Source organism: Elephas maximus, chromosome 3, assembly GCF_024166365.1.
Source record: "Elephas maximus indicus isolate mEleMax1 chromosome 3, mEleMax1 primary haplotype, whole genome shotgun sequence".
NCBI lineage: Eukaryota > Metazoa > Chordata > Mammalia > Proboscidea > Elephantidae > Elephas > Elephas maximus.
Window position 1 is genome coordinate 34255740 of NC_064821.1, and position 22051 is coordinate 34277790.

Genomic DNA, 22051 nt, shown 5'->3' on the forward strand with positions numbered 1-22051 from the left:
GAAAAGTTTGTGTTGGGATGCGCATAGTCATGGTTCCTCTGCTCCTTGCTGAGCAGGTTAAGGTAGAGAGTCCTGCCTGGTGGATGCCCACTCACGTCATGTAGGGGGAGGGAGGAAGGGCCTAGAGGGGATTCATGCACAGTTAAGGCTCTTCTACCCCTCCCTGGGTAGGTCAAGTGATTGCATCTCCCCTGGCAGATGCACACACAAAGATTTTGCCTTACACTGGATGGGAGGAAGGAGGAGGGAGTGCTGGGTGACCTCTCTCACTGTCTTGCTACCACTGCCCTCCACCAGGCCTTTGGTGGGGGAATAAGTGGCAGGTGGGCACATGAATGGGGGTGTGCCTAGTCTTGCTCACCAGGTGGGCAAGGGTGAGCACTGGGTGGTGTTGGGTGGGATAAGGGGAAGAGGATGGGCTTGTGTTATGATCCCCCAGTCAGGCAAGGCATTTTGGGTATTGGATGCTCTGCCACCTCTAATCAGGTGGATGGGTTGAGGGGGAGTGAGTTCCTCCATCTAGGATACGTGGGTGCCAGGGGACCTTGCATCTACTGAAGCCAGTGAGCAGGACCTGTTCACTCTCAAGTGCAAAGAAGGAGGACCACGGGAGGACTGGTTGTATGGGAGAGCTCCCGCCCACACTCTGTGGATCCACTGCCCCGTGCACACCACTCAACCCTTAGTATCTCCGGTTCTGGATCTGGCACCCTTCCCATCTCTGCTTCTCTCCCTGTGTCTCTATGGAGGTCCTCTCTCCCTTTTGGAAAAGTCACGAAGTTGTCTTGCTGTTTTCTTCACGTAAGGTTGCTGCTGGCTTTGTCCTAAGTTAGCTGCAGTGAGCCAAGAAAGCTGACTGAGCTCCTCTGTTCCATGTTACTCCTCTTTTGCTGCTTTCTTATTCCTTCCAGCTGGTGTTTGATTCAGTCCTTAAATTTTCTTTTTTGATGTTCAGGGTTCCTAGATTGTTATGTGATTCTATTTTGCTGGGCTTTTTGGGTCTTTGTTGCAGGAGGAAGTTATGGTGTGTGTGACAAAGCCACTACCTTGGCTTCACCCCATTTTATAATAATTCTTGAATTAGGTGATATAGGACTGTCTACTTTTCATTTTCCAAATTGTTTTGTTAATCTGGATGATTTGCATATGCATGTAAATTTTAGAAATATAAATTTTTTTTTTAAATGCCTGTCTGAATTTGACTTGGCATTGTATTGAACGTGATAGGTCATTTTGGGGGGAAACTGACATCCTAACAATATTACATGTTCCAAGCCATGGACATGCTATGTATTTCTTTATATTTCAGTCTTCATAAATTTCTCTCATATTTTTATAGTTTCTAGTGTGGGTTTTTTAGTGTAAAGAGTTTACCTGCATTTAAATATTTATTCCTTGATATTTTGATGTCATTACGAATGCTATTTTTAAATTTTAATTTCCCAATTTGTTACCAAACCCATTGCAGTCAAGTCAATTCCAACTCATTTCAACCCTACAGGACAGAGTAGAGCTGTCCCTTAGGGTTTCCAAGGAGTGGTTGGTGGATTCAAACTGCCTACCTTTTGGTTAGCAGCCAAGCTCTTAATCACTGCACCACCAGGGTTCTAGTTTGTTACCAGTATATAGAAATACAATTTATTTCTGTATATTAGCCTTGTGACCTGCAGCCTTGCTAAATTGATGTATTAATTGTAGAAGTTATTTTTTATACATTGCTTTAGATTATGTATATAATGATGCTGTCTACAAATAATCAGATTTACTTCTTTCCTTACAAGTCTTTAAACTTTTATTTTATTGTACCTCCATTACAATGTTGAAAAGAAGTCATGAGAGCAGGCATTTGTTTCTTGCCTTGTTTATGATTATTCAGTCTTTCACCTTTAAATATGATGCAGGCACTCTTATTCAGGTTGAGAAATTTCCTTCCTATTCCTTGGCTGAGAGTTGAATTTTGGATCTTAAATTTTGTCAAATGTTTTTCTGCAGGTATTGAGATGATCATATGGCTTTCTCTTTTAATTTGCTGATATGATGGATTACTTTGGTTTTGAAATGTTGAGCTCACTTGCATTTATATAGTTTTGCTTTCAATTGTTAAAATTTTGTTGAAGTTAGTTGTATCTATGTTCATTAGGGATTTTGATCTACAATCTTGTTTTGTTTTGTTTTTATATTTTGTTTGTTTGTTTGTTTTTGGTGTCAAGGTTATATTGGTCTTGTAAAATGAGAAGAGTTCTTTCTTCCTCTATCTTCCAAAAGGATTTGTATTAAGATTAGCATTATTTTTACCTTATATGTTTGGTAGACTTCTATGTTTGGTAGACTTCATCAGTAAAATCATCCAGTCCAGGATTTTTCTTCGTGGGATAGCTTGGGTTTACAGATGCAATTTAAAAAATAAGTCCAGAGCTAATCAGAGTTTCTATTTCTTCCTGAGTTGTTTTTACTGGGTTTTGTTGTTCAAGAAATGTGTCTATATCATATCAGGTGTGAAATTTATTGGCATAATGTTGTTTAACCCCACCGAGTGCCGTCGAGTCAATTCCGACTCATAGCAACCCTATAGGACAGAGTAGAACTGCCCCATAGAGTTTCCAAGGATCACCTGGCAGATTTGAACTGCTGACCCTTTGGTTGGCACTTAACCACTATGCAACCAGGGTTTCCACTATGTTGTTTATGGTAATTAATTATTATTTTAATACCTGAGCATTTGTAAGGATCTCACTCATTTTTAGTAATTTGTGTTTTTCCCGTTTTTTACTTGACCCTTCTTTCTAGGCGTTTGTTAATTTTTTAGTATTGTCAAGCCATCTAATTAAGGTTTTTTCTTATATTTTTTTCTTTTGTTATTGATTTCTTTGATTTTATTTGTTATTTCCTTCCTAATATCTACTTTGGGTTCATATTATACTTTGTTCCTAGCTGCTAAGGTAGAAACTGAGATAATAGATTTAGGCCTTTTTTTTTTTTTTCCTAATGTTAATATTTAAAGCTATAAATTTCCCTCAAAGCATTTCTTTAGCTGCATCCCACAAAATTTCAAGTTGTTTTTATTATCATTCAATTTGAAATAGGTTATTTGTTGTCATACTAGACATTGATGAATAAGAGGAAAAGCTCTCGGTGAAGAAAGTAAAATGTCTCATGATAACTTACAAAATAATTAAGGTTATTACACCTAAATTGTAAAAGTGGTATGAAGATAGGGATACAGAAAGGAAAAATAAACTCATATCTAATAAAAGAGATCTCAGAATTCTAATACACAGTAAGCCACAAAGAAAAATTTAAGCTCCAAGGTTTTATTATCCCATGAGATTTTTATGCCTCATCATCATTTTGCCATGACAGAGAAAATGAACTTGAAGACAGTATGTTTTTAGAAATAACTATGACCACTTTAAACAAGTGGATACTTTCAAATTAGTTCTGTCCTGAGGTTGGAAATTATTTTTAGGAAAGTAAAAACATAAAACATCAGAAATGTGTGAAGATTCAGAGACACATGAACAACAACAAAAAAAATCAGAATTTCTGAATGCCAATCTGGTTCTGGGATATTTGTGGAATCTTACCCTACCCCAAGGCAAACATTTATCTTCCTAAGTTTTAAACAGTAATTTATTTCTTTATATCACCTTGACTTCTCCATAGGGAAGTTTTGAACCTATACCCTTTATTCCCCCTTTATGTTTTCAAATGGTCGTCAGTTACAGGTTGACGTTTATGGTTCCCTGTTTTCCATCTTCTAGCTTTATTCTATTTTTGAGAGTTCTTTATCTGAGTTGATATCTGTCTGGTGCTGTTATGTGTTTTTATCTCAGGTTGGTGTTTAGTGTGTTGTTAGTTTTCTGTCTAAGCAACTCCCTGTAATATCTCTTATAAAATTAGTCTGGTTTTTATAAATTTCTCTCATTTTTTTACTTGAAAATGCCCTAATTTCACCATCATATTTGAGAGATAATTTTGCTGGATATACAATTTCTGGTTGGCAGTTTGTTTTTTCAAGGTTATATATATATTATCCTGTAGGCTTCTTTCCTGCATGGTTTCTGCCAAGTAATCAGAACTTAGTTTTATCGGTGCCCCTTTGTAGATGATCTTTCATTTTCCTGAACTACCTTCAGGATTCCTTCCTTGTCTTTGGGTTTGGAAAGTCTCATTATGATGTGTCTTGGTGTTCTTCTATTGGGATGTATCCTGCATGGAATTCATTGTGCTTCTTGTATGGTTATCTTCTCATCTTTCATATTGGGGAAGTTTTCTGTCAGCATGTCTTCAACAATTCTTTCTGTGCTTTTTGTTGGCTCCTTCCCTTCTCGTATTCCAATCATGCATAAATTATTGCTCTTGATGGTGTCCCACATAACTCTTATACTTTCTTCATTTTTCTTTGTTCTTTTTTATTTGTTGTTGTTCCTCAAACAGATTAATGTCAAGATATTAGCCTTCTATTCTACTGATCCTGTCTTCCATTGTTTGAGTTCTACTCCTATGACTTCCCTTTGAGTTGTCTTTTTCTCCAATTTATTATTAAGCTCTGGATTTCTAGTTGCCGTTTCTGAATTGTTTCCAATTTTTTATTTATTTTGTCATTTTGTTCTTGTATTATTTTCCTGAATTCTTCTAGTGTTTTGTCTGTGCTTTCCTTGTTTTTTTTTCCCCCCTTGGTTTTGTCTGCATTCTCCGTAGTTTTGTCTGTGTTTTCCTGGATTCCTTTGAGGATCCTATACATATTGCTGTTGTTGTTGTTAGGTGCCATCAAGGTGGTTCTGACTCATAGCGACCCTATGCATAACAGAATGAAACACTGCCAGGCCCTGAGCCATCCTTACAATCATTGTTATGCTTGAGGTCATCGTTGCACCCATTGTGTCATTCCACCTCTTTGAGGATCTTCCTCTCTTCTGCTGACCCTGCACTCTGCCAAGCATGATGTCCTTCTCCAGGGACTGATCACTCCTGACAACATGTCCAAAGTATGTAAGATGCAGTCTCGCCATCCTTGCTTCTAAGGAGCATTCTGGTTGTACTTCTAAGACCGATTTGCTCGTTCTTTTGGCAGTCCATGATATATTCAATATTCTTTGCCAACACCACAGTTCAAAGACATCAATTCTTCTTTGGTTTTCCTTATTCATTGTCCAGCTTTCACATGCGTATGATGCAATTGAAAATACCATGGCTTTTGTCAGGAGCACTTTAGTCTTCAAGGTGACATCTTTGCTCTTCAACACTTTAAAGAGGTCCTTTTCAACAGATTTACCCAATGCAATGTGTCTTTTGATTTCTCCGCTGCTGTTTCCATGGCTGTTGATTGTGGATCTAAGTAAAATGAAATCCTTGACAACTTCAATCTTTTCTCCATTTATCATGATGTTGCTCATTGGTCCAGTTGTGAGGATTTTTGTTTTCTTTATGCTGAGTGTAATCCATACTGAAGGCTGTGGTCTTTGATCTTCATCAGTAAGTGCTTCAAGTCCTCTTCATTTTTAGCAAGCAAGGTTGCGTCATCTGTATAACACAAGTTGATAATGAGTCTTCCTCCAATCCTGATGCACCATTCTTCTTCATATAGTCCAGGTTCTCAGATTATTTTCTCAGCATACAGATTGAATAGGTATGGTGAAAGAATACAACCCTGATGCACACCTTTTCTGACTTTAAACCAGTCAGTATCCCCTTGTTCTGTCCAAACAACTGCTTCTTGATCTATGTACAGGTTCCGCATGAGCACAATTAAGTGTTCCGGAATTCCCATCCTTCTCAATGTTATCCATAGTTTGTTATGACCCACACAGTCAAATGCCTTTGCATAGTCAATAAAACACAGGTAAACATCCTTCTGGTATTCTCTGCTTTCAGCCAGGATCCATCCGACATCAGCAATTATATCCCTGGTTCCATGTCCTCTTCTGAGACCAGCCTGAATTTCTGGCAGTTCCCTGTCAGTATACTGCTACAGCCGTTTTTGAATGGTCTTCAGCAAAATTTTTCTTGCGTATGATATTAATGATATTGTTCTATAATTTCCATGCTCGGTCGGACCACATTTCTTGGGAATAGTTGTAAATATGGATTTCTTCCAGTCAGTTGTCCAGGAAGCTGTCTTCCGTATTTCTTGGCATACACAAGTGAGCACCTCCAGCACTGAATTTGTTTGTTGAAACATCTCAACTGATATTCCATCAATTCCTGGATCCTTGTTTTTCGCCAATGCCTTCAGAGCAGCTTGGACTTCTTCCTTCAGTACCATCGGTTCCTGATCATATGCCACCTCTTCAAATGGTTGAACACTGACTAATTCTTTTTGGTATAATGACTCTGTGTATTCCTTTCATCTTCCTTTGATGCTTCCTGTATCGTTTAATATTTTTCCCATAGAATCCTTCACTATTGCAACCAGAGGCTTGAATTTTTTCTTCAGTTCTTTCAGCTTGAGAAACGCTGAAGGTGTTTGTCCCTTTTCGTTTTCAACCTCCAGCTCTTTGCACATGTCATTATAATACTTGTCTTCTCGAGACACCCTTTGAAATCTCCTGTTCAGTTCTTTTACTTCATCAGTTCTTCCTTTTGCTTTAGCTGCTCAAGTTAGAGAGCAAGTTTCAGAGTCTCCTCTGACATCCATCTTGGTCTTTTCTTTCTTTCCTATCTTTTCTGTGACCTCTTGCTTTCTTCATGTACTATGTCCTTGATGTCATTCCACAGCTCGTCTGGTCTTCGGTCACTAGTGTTCAATGCATCAAATCTATTCTTCAGATGCTCTCTAAATTCAGGTGAGATGTACTAAAAGTCATATTTTGGCTCTCGTGGACTTGCTCTGATTTTCTTCAGTTTCAGCTTGAACTTGCATACGAGCAATTGATAGTCTGTTCCACAGTCAGCCCCTGGCCTTGTTCTGACTGATGATATTGAGCTTTCTCTGTAGTTTTGTCTGTGTTTTCCTCGATTCCTTTGGGGATCCTATACATAAGCCTTTTGAATTCCTTATCAGGAACCTTCATTATGTTTTCTTCTTCACAAAGGATTTCTCGTTCTTTATTATGGTAACTTGCTGGTGCCATCTTACCTGGCTTCTTTAGGTGTGTTCCTGTTGCCTTTTGTCTCTGGGACAGTAAGTAGTTACTGTATTTATTTTTTATTTGTATGATTGTTTACTTGGCCCTCTTTTGTTGTTGTTTTGTTGATTTCTTGCAAGTGTGGCAGGAGTGGTGCTGTGGTCACTGGACTGATCGTGCTGAAGCACCCCCTACCTATCTTTGGGTGAGTGGAGTGGTGGGCAGGTATGATAGCACAGGTCTGTTTATTGATCTTGAGGGGAAGCTGAGGGGGGGTTGGTTGGGCTTTGGCCTCCGTCTGTCTTCAGGTCTTTGGCTGAGGAGCAATGAATGATGCTCTCTGTACAGATGGAGCAGCCATTGTGGTGGATTGGGTAGGTGAGTGGTGGCATGCTGGTCATCTCTCGCTGGTTGGGATGGAACATGTGGATCACAGAGGGAGTGATGCAACGTGGACGTTCACAGAGTTGCTCTACCTGCACCTTGTCCGAGGCACAGGGAGAGAGGAAGGAAAGGCAGGTAGATATTTGCTCAGCCTCACTTCATCTGTCTGTTGTTGGCAGTAAGAGGGAGGAAAGTGCAACAGATAAGTATGTGTGCACTCACTCTTCTTACGCTCTGCACTTGGCAGGGGGTTGGAGGAAAGGGCTTCAGTGGGGATGCATACATAGGTATAGCTCCTCCGCCCCTCTCCAGGTGGGTTAACGGATGGAGTTGTGAATGGGGAATAAACACACGGTGGTGATGACTCATGCCAGCTGGGAAAAGGGAGTAAAAGAATACAGGGGGATGTGCCTAGTCACAGCTCCCTTGACATTCAGTAGATGGGTTAAGGGACATAGTTGCATCTGGCAGATGTACATACAGAGGTGCTTCCTCAGGTCGGGTGAGGGGATGAAGGAAGGGGCTTCTGGAGGATATGCACGCAGTTGGGTTTCCTCTGCCCCTTGCTGGATGGGTTAAGGGTGGAATTCCACCTGGTAGATGCACACATAGTGGTGCCATCTTGTGCCAGTTGGTGGCGGGGAAGGGAGGAAAGGACTGTGGTGGGATATGTGCAGGCGTGGGTTCTCTGCCCCCCACTGGGCAGGTTAAGGGAGAGAGTCCTGCCTGGTGGATGTGAGTTCAGCTGTGTTCCCTCACATCATGTGGTGGGAGGGAGGAAGGGGCAACGAGGGGATTCAAGGACAGTCATGGCTCTTCTACCCCTCCCTGGTCAGGTTTTAATTTTCCAATTTTTTTGTTGATCTAGATTATTTGCTTCTGCATGTAAATTTTAGAAATATCTTATCAATTTCTACAAAAATGCCTGTCAGAATTTGGTTTGGTATTGTATTGAATGTGATAGGTTATTTTTTGGAGAAACTGATATCCTAACAATATTATATCTTCCAAGCCCTGGACTTGGTACATATTTCTTTATATTTCAGTCTTCATAAATTTCTCTCATATATATTTTAAAGTTTTTAGTGTAAAGAATTTGCATGCATTTTAAATGTTTATTCCTTGATATTTTGATGTCATTACCAATGCTATTTTTAAATTTTAATTTTCCAATTTGTTAACAAACCCATTGCAGTTGAGTGGATTCCAACTCATTGCAACCCTACAGGACAGAGTAGAACTGCCCCTTACGGTTTCCAAGGAGTGGTTGGTGAATTCGAACTGCCTACCTTTTGGTTAGCAACCAAGCTCCTAATCATTGTGCCACCAGGGCTCGAGTTTGTTAGCAGTATATAGAAATAAAATCTATTTTTGATGTTAACCTTGTGACCTTCAGCCTGGCTAAATTTATATATTAATTCTACAAGTTATGTTTTTATACATTCCTTTAGACTACATATATAATGATGTTGTCTGCAAATAATCAGATTTATTTTTTCCTTTCAACTCTTTATACTTTTTGTTTTATTGTGCCTCCAATACAATGTTGAAAAGAAGTCAAGAGAGCAGACTTTTCTTCCTTTCTTTACGATCTTTGAGGGGAAATATTCAGTCTTTCACCAGTAAATATGATGTAGGTGTTATTGATCAAGTTGAGAAATTTCCTTTCTATTCCGTTGGCTGACATTTGAATTTTGGATGTTGAATTTTGTCAAATGCTTTTTCTGCATCTCTTAAGATAATTATATGGCTTTCTCTTTGGTCTGTGAATATGATGGATTACTTTCATTTCTGAATATTGAGTCCACTTTGCATTTATATATTTTTGCTTTCAATTGTGAAAATTTTGTTGAAGTTTGTTGCCTCTATGTAAATCAGAGCTATTGATCCACAATTTTGTTTTCTTTTTAATACTATATTTTTTCGTTTGTTTTTGGTGTCAAGGTTATGCTGGTCTTGTAAATGAGAAGAGTTCCTTCTGCCTCTAGCCTCTGAAAGAATTTGTACTAGGATAGCATTATTTTTGCCTTATATGTTTGATAGACTTCATCAGTAGAACTATCTTTTCCAGGATTTTTCTCAATGGGATAGTTTGGGTTTACAAATGCAATTAAAAAAAATAAGTCCAGAGCTATTCAGAGTTTCTATTTCTTCCTGAGTTAGTTTTATAAGTTTTTGTTGTTCAAGTAAAGTATGTATTTCATATAAGGTGTCAAATTTATAGGCATAATGTTGTTTATAGTAATTAATTATTGTTATTTTAATATCTCAGCATTTTTAATCATCTCATTGATTTGTAGTAATTTGTGTTTTTTGCATTTTTTGCTTGATCCTTCTTTCTAGAAATTTGTCCATTTATTAGTATTTTCAAGGAATCTACTTAAGGCTTTTTGTTATCTTTTTTCTTTTATCATTGATTTCTTTGCTTACATTTATTATTTCTTTCCTACTACCTACTTTGGATACATGTTATACTTTGTTCCTAGCTTCTTAAGATAGAAACTTATGTCATAGATTTAGACCTTTCTTCTTTTTACAATGTTAATATTTATAGCTATAAATTTCCCTCAAAGCATTTTGTTAGTTGCATCCCACAAAATTTCATGTTGTTTTCATTATCATTCAATTTCAAGTAAGTTATTAATTGTCATACTAGACATCAATGGATAAGAGAAAAAGCTCTCAGAGAGGGAACTAAAATGTCTCAGAAAACTTATAAAGTGATTAAAAATACTACATCTAAATTATGAAAGTGGCATGAACATAGGGATTCAGAAAGGAAAAGGTGACTCAAGTCTAATAAAGGAGACCTCAGAATTCTAATACACAGTGAACCAGGAACAAAAATTTACACTCCAATCTTTATTATCTCATAAAATTTTTATGCTTCATCATAATTTAGCCATGAAAGAGAAAATGAAATTGAAGACAGCATATTTTTATGAATAACTATACCAATTTAAACAGGTGGATGCTCTCAAAATAATTCTGCTCCAAAGTCAGAACTTACTTGCAGAAAAGTAAAATCATAAATGCCAGCAATGTCTGGAGATTAAGAAAAAAAAAATCGAATTTCTGGATGCCGATCTGGTTCCAGGATACTCGAGGATTCTTGCCCAGCCCCAAGGCAAACATTTTGTCACTCATTTAAAGTAACAATCCCAATAAGACTTTTCAGTGCCCTTTTTATGTCCTTGTTCCTCAGACTGTAGATAAAGGGGTTCAGCATGGGTGTGACTATGGTGTACATCACTGAGGCTATTGCACTGGCCCTGGAATTTTGGATAGTGGTGGAACTGAGGTAGACCCCAAGGCCTGTACCATAAAACAGGGAAACAACTGAAAGGTGAGAACCACAAGTGGAAAATGCCTTATATTTCCCCCTTGCTGATGTAATTCTCAGTATGGAAGAGACAATCCGAGAATAAGAAAATACGATGCCAGTGAGGGAAATAATGCCCATCACCCCAGTTGCAAAATACATCTCTATGATATTGAGGAGGGTGTCAGAACAGGCAAGTTGGATAACCTGATTGATTTCACAGAAGAAGTGGGGAATTTCCAAGTTAGTACAGAAGGACAGTCTCAACACCAGTAAACTACGAAGCAGAGAGCCTAGAACACTCAATATCCAGGAAAAGAGCAGCAAAAAGCCACAGAGTCTGGGATTCATGATGACCATGTAGTGCAGTGGGTGACAGATGGCCACAAACCGGTCATAAGCCATTATAGAAAGGAAAAAAACATCCAACTGCAAAAAAAGGATGAAAAAATATACTTGGGCAAGGCAGCCTTGATACATGATGGCTTTGTTATGGGTATGGATGTTCAGTAGCACCTTCGGGATAGTGGTGGAGGTGAAACATATATCTACAAAGGACAGATTGGTGAGGAAGAAGTACATGGGAGTATGGAGATGAGAGCCAGTGATGATGGCCAAGATGATGAGAAGGTTACCAATAAAGGTGATCAAATACATGGACAGGAACAAACCAAGAAGAAGAGATTGCAGTTCCTCCTCTTCTGAGAGTCCAAGAAGAATAAATTCTGAAATTTGTGTTGGTTTTCTGGTTCCATATAGCTAGTGCGACTGTCAAAAAAGCAAAAAGAACAACACTTTACAAACAAATAGGCGTCATCAATCAGCAGCACTGCTACAGATTATAATTTTCACATAATAAACATGAATACAAGTACTGTATTTTACGCATAAAATAAATAAAAGCCTGTATTTTGCCATTGGATCAGCTGAATAATCAGAGGATTTAATAATGCAGCCATTCTTTCTGCCTTTGACTGGCCCTTTCAAGTTGGTAAACTAATCTCTAATCATAACCTACCTCATAAAGCCAGCACTCTTCCTGCATACATTTCTCTGAGATAGAGTCATCTAGCTCCTTGCTCCTCAGAGTGTGATCCATGGACTAGAAGCATCAGCCTCACCTGAAAGCTTGTTAGAGATGCAGAATCAGTAGACTGCCCCTACTGAATCAAGACCTCCGTTTTAAAAAGTTCCTAGCTGTATTAGTTTGCTAGGGAAGCCAAATTACCTTGGTAATTATTCCTAGGTAACATATTACCACAAATTGGGTCACTTAAAACAATAGAAATTGTTTCTCTCACAGTTCAGGAGGCCAGAAGTTCAAAATCAAGGTAACCGTAGGGTTAGTTCCTCTGAAGACTCTCTCCTAGCTTGTGGTGGTTGCCAACAATCCTTGGTTTTCTTGGGTTGTAGACACATCATTCCAATCTCTGTCTCCATCTTCCTGTGGCCCTCTCTGTGTTTCTTCTTTTCTCATGAGGGCATCAATCATTGGCTTTAGCACTAACCCTAAATCCAGAATTACTTCACCTTGAGACCCTTAACTACATCTGCAAACACTGTATTTTTTAATAGGGTCACATTCGGAGGTTCCAGCTGGACATGCATTTTAGGGGTACACAATTCACTACCCTGGGTGACTCATATACAGATTACAGTTTGAGAAGCACTGATCGGGCTGACAATGGGTGCCACCAGGGATAAGAAGCCCCTCATTTTAAGTGTTTTTCCTTTTACATCCTGCTTACCTGTGATAATACATTACTCTTCCAAAAGCTGAAATTTGCCTACTTGTTATTTTCATCAGCTGCACTTAATTCTGATGTCTAAATTGAAAAGGCCCTTGGGGGATATTTATCAAGAAGATACTCTCCCTCTCTAAGAACTGGGCTCTGTCTCACAAACACTATGATGGAGCCCTGCAGTCTAACTTACACTGTCAAAGCTGATTTGATCTGGAGGTGACATGACAGAAGATAGCTCAATGAGCACCTTACCCCATCCCTCTGTCCCCCCTACCCATGGAATTTGGAAGTTGAAACTTTGAGATTATAATTAGGTGGGACTTTGAAATTCTCATTGTGGTGTTCATATTCTGCCAAGAGCATGGAGAAGCCTGGAAATACACTTGACAGAATGAGAGGGAAGAATAATTTAGACATGCAAAAAAATATTTGGACAAGAGACACAATGGACATTATGGGGATAATGGAGAGAAAAGCTGCATTAGACCCTGGTAGCTTTTAAGCTCCAATCAGACACTCAAATACGCACCCTCTGGAGGGGATGGTAAACATATTGGAGGAGATGGTGAACATCCTGGTTGAGAGCAGCAAGTCTGGAGACAGAGTACCAGGGTTTGATGACAAACTCTGACACACTTATTAGCTGTCTAACCATGGGACAGGTACTTAACTTCTGTGTGCTTGTTTTGTTTTTTTAAACTGTAAAATAGAGATCATCAAAGGCTTATAACATTTTTGAGAGGAACAATTGAGTTACATATGTAAATCACTTGGGACACTGTCTACAAACAGAACTCTTACATAAAAGTATTAGCTATACACTTTATGTATTAACTAATACTATCATTGGAATCTAACCTAGATTATTCGTATTTTCATTATGCTCAGAGTAATGTCTTACATAGTTTCAAGAAGTATAATAAAGTTGATCCTAAAAATACTATGTTCCTGATTTTAATGCACATGCTTCTAAATGTTTTTCAATTAGTGTGATGTTGATGTAGATCTTAAATACAATGCCTTCATCAGGTAAAGAGTCTATTTAGAGAACTATATGAGAATTTTGTTTATAAACAAAGGAAGATGAAATTCATCTTACACTTATATAGTGTATCTTGAGATCATATTCACAACTCACAGCTCAGAAAATCTTTTGGCCTATAAAACAGTCAAGTAGTTTTAAAGATTTTAATGACTTTTAAAAAAGCTTTATGGTCATACAGATATTGGTTGGATCTGGGCTCCATCACTTATTAGCAGAAGGTTGAGAAAAATAAAAGATAATATATGTATACACTCACACACACGCATACGTAGTATTGTGTTACATCACCAGTGGATAAAATGTTGCCATCCAATGTTGACCTTCAACGTGATTTTTAAAAGTTATGTTTCCACACTTTCCTAACTTTTCACAATAAGCATCTATAAAGCAGAAATCAATTTCAGAAACTAAACAACAGGTTTTTGTTTTTCACTTTGCTGAATGAATTCCAGGTATTTCAATACATTATTAATGCCACACAGTTGCCTATGAAACTCATGCATTTCATGATGTGATATGAGAATAAGGAAAAATGTAAGATGGTAGAGAAAACTGATAAGGGGAAACAACATAAGAGAGAGAAAATGCAGAGAGGGGAGATAAAAGTAACAAAAGATGTGGATGAGTTACTACCTATGTGTGCAACTTCATGCCTGATGACTCATGTCTTCTATTTCCTGCTCTACTATTAGAAATGACAGAGGTGATAGTGAGTTAAATAAACTCAAGATATCTATCAATATTCCTTATCTGAAATCTTTATTGACCATGAGTCTAGTTACAATACCAGAGAAAATGGTGACAAAGGAGCCTCAGAAACAATTACTGAAGAGAAATTATCAGAAAGTGGAAGATAAACAAAGCTAGTAGTAGTGGCATCTGGTACTTGGATAATTCATAATTTTCAAATTCTCTGACCATTGGGAGGTCAGGCAAAAATCTTCTGGGGAAAAAGAAAGAAATTTAAACCCTAGGAATGTACTTACTTTTCCAGATCAACTGAAGATTTCAAGAAATCTACCTCCAAGATTTCAGTGAAGATGAAGCAAATCTTCCTGGGTTTGGGGAAAAAAAAAAAAACATAATTTTGTTTGAGGCAAAGGGTGATAACATAAAGATCATAGAACAGTTTGAAACAGAATTTGACAGTTTCAGATGTTAAATTTGCTCTGGGACACTGTTGGCAAAGCACACTACACAACTGGTAGATGTTACTCCTTCAATGTTTCCGGAACCCAACAATTCTATGCCTTAAAAAATTAAGAAATGTCTTGTTCTTAGGTGCCATTTAGTCGGTTCTGATTCATAGTGACCCTATGTACAACAGAACAAAACCCTGCCCAGTCCTATACCATACTCACAGTTGTTCCTATGGAAACATAGCAGAGTAAAAATAGTGGCATTTTCTGATTTCCACTACAATGGGGTTGCAATGGGTTTTAATCAAGTCTACTGCAAGTTTTTTTTTTTTCTAGGAAGAATTGCTTTTGATAAGCACAGTACCTTTTTTTTCCTTAATTTTATCTGACCACAAATAAAATCGTCACCCTTAGAAAAATAGCCTATTACTTAAGCCAGTTAAATAGTTGATATACAAATTCAAGATAATAGTGAAAAAGCCCTATATTCCTCTGAACAAGAAAGGCACAGAGATTGAGAACCTCTGGAGAAGGTATAAAATGCAAGATGAAGGATGGAAAAGAAGAGAATCTGAAAGTATTCTCCCTGAGGACAGGAAGCAGACAAAGATGTCCTTTATCACCACTCTTATTCAACATTGTATTGGATGTCCTAGTGAAACACTAAGGCAAGAAAAGACAATAAAGATATCCACAATGAGAAGGAAGAAATAAAACTATCTCTATTCGCAGATGATATGATCCTATACATAGAAAATCCTCAGGACTCCACAGAAAGCTGTTGGAACTAACAGAAACATTCAGAGAAGTGGCAAGATAAAAGATCAACATTAAAAAATCAGTTGTATTCTTCATCAACAAAGAGAATTGTGAAGAGGAAATCAGGAAAACAATATCATTTATAAAATCCCCCAAAAGATAAAATACGCAAGAATAAATCTAACCAGGTACATCAAAAACTTATACAAAGAAAACTACAAAATGCTACTGGAAGAAAACCAAAAGAGACCTACATAAATGGAAAAACACACCATGCTTTTGGATAGGAGACTTAACATTGTGAAAATGTCAATATATAGATATATTGCAATCCCAACATTGTGAAAATGTCCTTAACATTGTGAAAATGTCAATATATAGACTCAAAGCAATATATAGATATAATGCAATCCCAATCCAAATCCCAACAGCGTTCTTCACCGAGATGGAAAAACTAATCACTAACTTTATATGGAAGGGAAAGAGCCCCCCTAAAAGTAAACCTTTATTTAAAAAGAAGCACAGAGCAGGAGGCCTCACATTACCTGATCTCAGAAACTAATCTACAGCCACGGTAGTCAAAAGAGCCTGGTACTGGTACAATAATAGACATAGAGATCAATGGAACAGAATTGAAAACCCACCTATGGACAACTGATCTGCAAAAAGGACCAAAGATGATTGAATGCAGAAGAGACATTCTCTTCAACAAATGGATCTGGAAAAATTGGGTACCTATCTGTAGAAAAATGAAACAGGATCCATACCTCACACCATACACAGAAACTAACTCAAAATGGATGAAAATACAAATATAAAATTTAAACTATAAAGATCATGGAGGAAAAGTTAGGGAAAATGGGAAATGCTATGGGCTCTAATATATGGCATAAGTAGATTGCCAAGCATAATTAAAAATGCACACAGAAGAAGATGAAGTAGATAAAAGGGACATCCTAAAAATTAAATTATTATGCTGAACAAAAGACTTGTCTAAAATAGTAAAAAGAAAACTTATGCACTGGGACAAAATTTCTGCTATGACATATCCAACAAGGGTCTAATCTCTAAAATTTACGCAAAACTTCAACACTTCAACAAAAAAAGATAAATTATCCAATTAAAAAATGGGCAAAGGGTATGAACATGCACTTCACCAAAAAAAGACATTCAGTCTGCTAACAAACATATGAGGAAACGCTCACAAACATTAGCAATCAGAGAGATGCAAATCAAAAGTAGAATGAGATACCATCTCACCCCAACATTACTGGCACTAATAAAAAAAAAAGAAAATAACTAATTTTGGTGAGGATGTGGGGAGATTGGAACTCTTAAACACTGCTGGTGGAAATGTAAAATGGTACAACCACTATGGAAAATGGTATGGCACTTCCTCAAAAAGCTAGAAATAGAATTACCATATGATCCAGCAACCCCACTCCCAGGTATGTACCCTAAAGAAATAAGGGTTGTGACACAAATAGGCATATGCACACCCATGTTCTTTGCAACATTATCAACAATAGCAAAAATGTGGAAGCAACAGAAGTGTCCATCAACAGATGAATGGATTAACAATCTGTGGTACATGCACGCAAAGGAATACTACAGAATAATAAAGAATAATGATGATTCTTTGAAACACTTCACAATATGGATGAATCTTGAGGGGATTATGCTGAGTGAAATAAGTCAATTGCAAAAGGACAAATACTATATGAGACCTCTTTTATAAAGTAACAGCAAAAGGTTTACACACAGGGGGAGAAAAAGCTCTTATATGATTATCAGGGATTGGAAGGGGAGGGAGGGAAAATTACCAAAGTGATAGTAGACATGAGTTAATATTGGTGAAGGAAAAGACAACACACAATATGAGAGAAGTCAGCAAAACATGACCAAGGCAGGAGAGGACACTGAGTTAAACACCTAAATAAAGGACAACAATGGTAACTACTATAACATAGACAATTCTGCAACAATAGAATCAATAAACAATAATCTATGAATGGACACATAGGTATGTCAAGCATGAGGGAGTGGGTAAGGGAGCACACCCACTGGCAGATACAGGTTCGGTAGTAGAAATTTCTAAATACATGACTGTAGGCGGCACTGGGTAGGTGCTCCTTACCTATTAATGTAGACAACAGAGCACGCAAGTGGCACAGTCAGGGAAACCTCTTAGACATAACTAAACACCTCATAGGATGAAGTTCCCAAGCTTGAAGGCAAAGGACCATAGACTCCAGGGATATCTACATCATTTGGCACAACATATTTCTTAAAGACAATGTTCCACATCCTACTTTGGGAAGTAGCATCTGAGGTCTTAAAAGCTTGTGATTGGCCATCTAAGATACAACTATTGGTCTCTTCTACTCCGGAGCATAGAAGAGAAAAAAAAAAAAAAAACTCAAGGGAGAAATTAGTCCAAAGGACTAATGGATCACATGAACCACATCCTACACCACCCTGACACCAGAAGAACTAGGTGGTGACTGGGTACCACTACTGACTGCTCTGCCTGTTATTACAACAAAGGGTCTCAGACTGAGTATGGTTAAAATGTAGAACAAATGATCAAATTCACAAAAAAGACCTGACTTACTGGTCTCACAGAGACTGCAGAACCCACAAGACTATGGTCTCCAGGAACCCTTCTAACTCTGAAATGAAGACACTCCTGAAGTCCACTTTTCAGCCAAAGATGAGGTGGGCCTAAAAAATAAACAATAACACACTTGAGGAACGTGCTTCTTAGAACAATCAAGTATATGAGATCAAATGAGCAAAACCAGCTGAAAACAGACAAGAAGGTGAGAAGGAATAGGAAAACTGGGGAACTACAACCAGAGAACCTGGGGTGGAAAAGGAAAGGAGGGAGCTGACACAAAGAGAGATTGCAACCAATGCCATGAAACAATTTGTGTACATATTTTTGAAACAGAAGCTAATTTTCTCTGTAAACTGTCACCTAAAGCACAACAACAATTTTTAAAAAGTAGTGATTAAAAAAAAAAAGAAGGAGTAGAGGCTGAAAAGGGAAAAATATAGAAAGAAAATACAAAGCTTGGTGATTGAGAAGGAAATCTGGGAGAGGAATTGCTATGTGGGGATTTTTAAGAAAAATTTCAGACATTGAATTGTAAACTCTCTCCTCTATCTCCTTGAATAAATCATTCATAAAATATGTGTTTCTTAGTAATGCTTTTGCCTGTGGAAATTCCTTATGATGAATACAAAAAAGAACTGGGTCTCGCATCAAGGCTGTGATGGGGTAAAGCCAAGATTGTGCATGAGAAAATGTGGGCACGTGCAATTTTCCAATTAGCAGCAGCCTAAAGAGCTTTCTAGGTTCTTGGGTGGCACAAATGGTTTGTGTTGGCTACTAACCAAGAGATTGGTAGTTCGAATCCACCCAGCAGTATTGCAGAAGAAAGACTCACATATCTAGTTCCATACAATTACAGCCATAAAAACCCTGTGGAGTACAGTCCTACTCTGAAGCACAAGGGGTCACCAAGAGTTGGAATCAACTTGACTGCAACAGATCTGGGTTTTTGGAAGGAAGTTTCTACACAAAAAAAATCTTGGCAGCAGGTGTGGACAAGAAGCAAGAGAGGAATTAAGGAGGTTGGAATTAGGAATTTCCTCTCACTGACTTGTCTGTATGTTCACGTGACACATATCTTGTGAGGGACTCCCAGAAATGTCATGACACTTGAATAGAATAGCTGCCAGCAATTATCTGGTGAGGATTCAAGCTATCATACCTTGGGCATTAAAAGTACACTGAGAGGTCCGGGGCCAAGATGGCAGACTAGGTGGACGCTACCGCGGATCCCTCTTGCAACAAAGACTCGGAAAAACAAGGGAATCGATCACATACATAACAATCTACGAACTCTGAACAACAAGCACAGACTTAGAGACGGAAAACGAACAAATACGGGCAGACAGCGACTGTTTTCAGAACCAGAAGCCAGCGCACCAGCCGACTACTTGGAAAATCTAGTTTCCCAGTGATGGCTCGGAGACAGCAGTCCATATCAAACCACATAAAGAAACAGACCATGACAGCTTCTCCAACCCCCCAAACAAAAGAATCAAAATCTTTCCCAAATGAAGATACAATCCTGGAATTATCAGATACAGAATATAAAAAACTAATTTACAGAATGCTTAAAGATATTACAAATGAAATTAGGATAAATGCAGAAAAAGCCAAGGAACACACTGATAAAACTGTTGAAGAACTCAAAAAGATTATTCAAGAACATAGTGGAAAAATTAACAAGTTGCAAGAATCCATAGAGAGACAGCATGTAGAAATCCAAAAGATTAACAATAAAATTACAGAATTTGACAACGCAATAGAAAGTCAGAGGAGCAGACTCGAGCAATTAGAATGTAGACTGGGACTTCTGGAGGACCAGGGAAACAACACCAACATAGCTGAAAAAAAATCAGATAAAAGAATTAAAAAAAATGAAGAAACCCTAAGAATCATGTGGGACTCTATCAAGAAGGATAACTTGCGGGTGATTGGAGTCCCAGAACAGGGAGGGGGGACAGAAAACACAGAGAAAATAGTTGAAGAACTCCTGACACAAAACTTCCCTGACATCATGAAAGACGAAAGGATATCTATCCAAGATGCTCATCGAACCCCATTTAAGATTGATCCAAAAAGAAAAACACCAAGACATATTATCATCAAACTCACCAAAACCAAAGACAAACAGAAAATTTTAAAAGCAGCCAGGGAGAAAAGAAAGGTTTCCTTCAAGGGAGAATCAATAAGAATAAGTTCAGACTACTCAGCAGAAACCATGCAGGCAAGAAGGGAATGGGACGACGTATACAGAGCACTGAACGAGAAAAACTGCCAACCAAGGATCATATATCCAGCAAAACTCTCTCTGAAATATGAAGGAGAAATTAAGATATTTACAGATAAACACAAGTTTAGAGAATTTGCAAAAACTAAACCAAGACTGCAAGAAATGCTAAAGGAGATTGTTTGGCCGGATGACCAATAATATCAGGTACCAGCACAATACAAGGTCACAAAACAGAACGTCCTGATATCAACGCAACTCAAACAGGGAAAGCACAAAAACAAACAAATTAAGACTAATTCTAAAAAATAAATAAATAAACAAAATAATACACACAACAGGAAATCATGGAAATCAATAGATACACGATCAAAATAATCAAAAAGAGGGACTAAATATAGGAGGCATTGAACTGCCAGATGGAGAGTGATACAAGGCGAAATAGAAGGATACAAGTTAGGTTTTTACTTAGAAAAATAGGGGTAAATAAAAAGGTAACCACAGAGGCGGAGCCAAGATGGCGGACTAGGCAGACGCTACCTCGGATCCCTCTTACAACAAAGACACGGAAAAACAAGTGAATCGATCACATACATAACAATCTACGAACCCTGAACAACAAACACAGATTTAGAGACGGAGAACGAACTAATACGGGGAAGCAGCGATTGTTTCCAGAGCCTGGAGCCAGCATACTAGTCAGGTACGGCACAAGCACAGAGACCTGCTCCACCCCCCTGAACTAACCCCGGGAGGGGGACTAGCCGGTTCCACGGGCGGCGTGGGACGCAGCCGTTAGGAGAAGTCCCCGGGAGGCAGTGACTGATCTTGGAGCAGAAAGAGCAGCATCCGAGCCGGGGAACCGTCCCACAGGGATTTGGACTGCACGCAGGTACGCCATAAACACGGAGAGTTGCTCCACCCCCTGAACTAACCCTGGGAAGGTGACCATCCGGGTCGCGCGGGCAGCGTGGGACGCAGCCGGTAGGAGAAGTCCCCGGGAGGCAGCGACTGGTATTGGAGCGGGGAGAACAGCGTTCCAGCCGGGACACTCGGTCGCGGCACAAGCACGGGGAGCTACTCCACCAATCTGAACTAACCCCGGGAGGGGGCCCACCTGGTTCACGGGGGCGGCACGGCCACGCGGCTGGAGGGACGAGAAGTCCCCGGGAGGCAGCGACTGATTTTGGAGTCGAGAGTGCACCGTCCCAGTAGGGGAGCCTTGACGCTGGGCGTGGGGCTGGAAGCGGAGGATCTGACCGTGACTCCAGCGGGCCAGACCCCCCGGGGGCAATCTCCACACAGACAGCACACATAGGCGACGCGCCCGCGGGAATCTCAGATATAATAGTCATTCCAAGCAAGACAAGCAACTCTGGCTATATTCTGAGGTGCTACTCTCCTATCTCTCTGTTCCCTCCCCCACCCTCCCCAGGCGGCTTCATTAACATCTGACTAGCCTGAGCTAGAGGGAGAACTCTGATAGGGATCTGACTGCAGTTTTTTTTTAGCGGATTTTCTGGAAAAACTAGTTTCCCAGTGATGGCTCGGAGACAACAATCCATATCAAACCACTTAAAGAAGCAGACCGTGACAGCTTCTCCAACTCCCCAAACAAAAGAATCAAAATCTTTCCCAAATGAAGATACAATTTTGGAATTATCAGATACAGAATATAAAAAACTAATTTACAGAATGCTTAATGATATCACAAATGAAATTAGGATATCTGCAGAAAAAGCC

General features: G+C 38.8%; 1 pseudogene; it reads right to left on the reverse strand.

Moving 5' to 3' along the window:
* Positions 1-10590: 10590 nt before the first annotated feature.
* On the reverse strand, positions 10591-11528 carry LOC126071236 (olfactory receptor 7A10-like; annotated as a pseudogene).
* Between the last annotated feature and the right edge of the window lie 10523 nt (positions 11529-22051).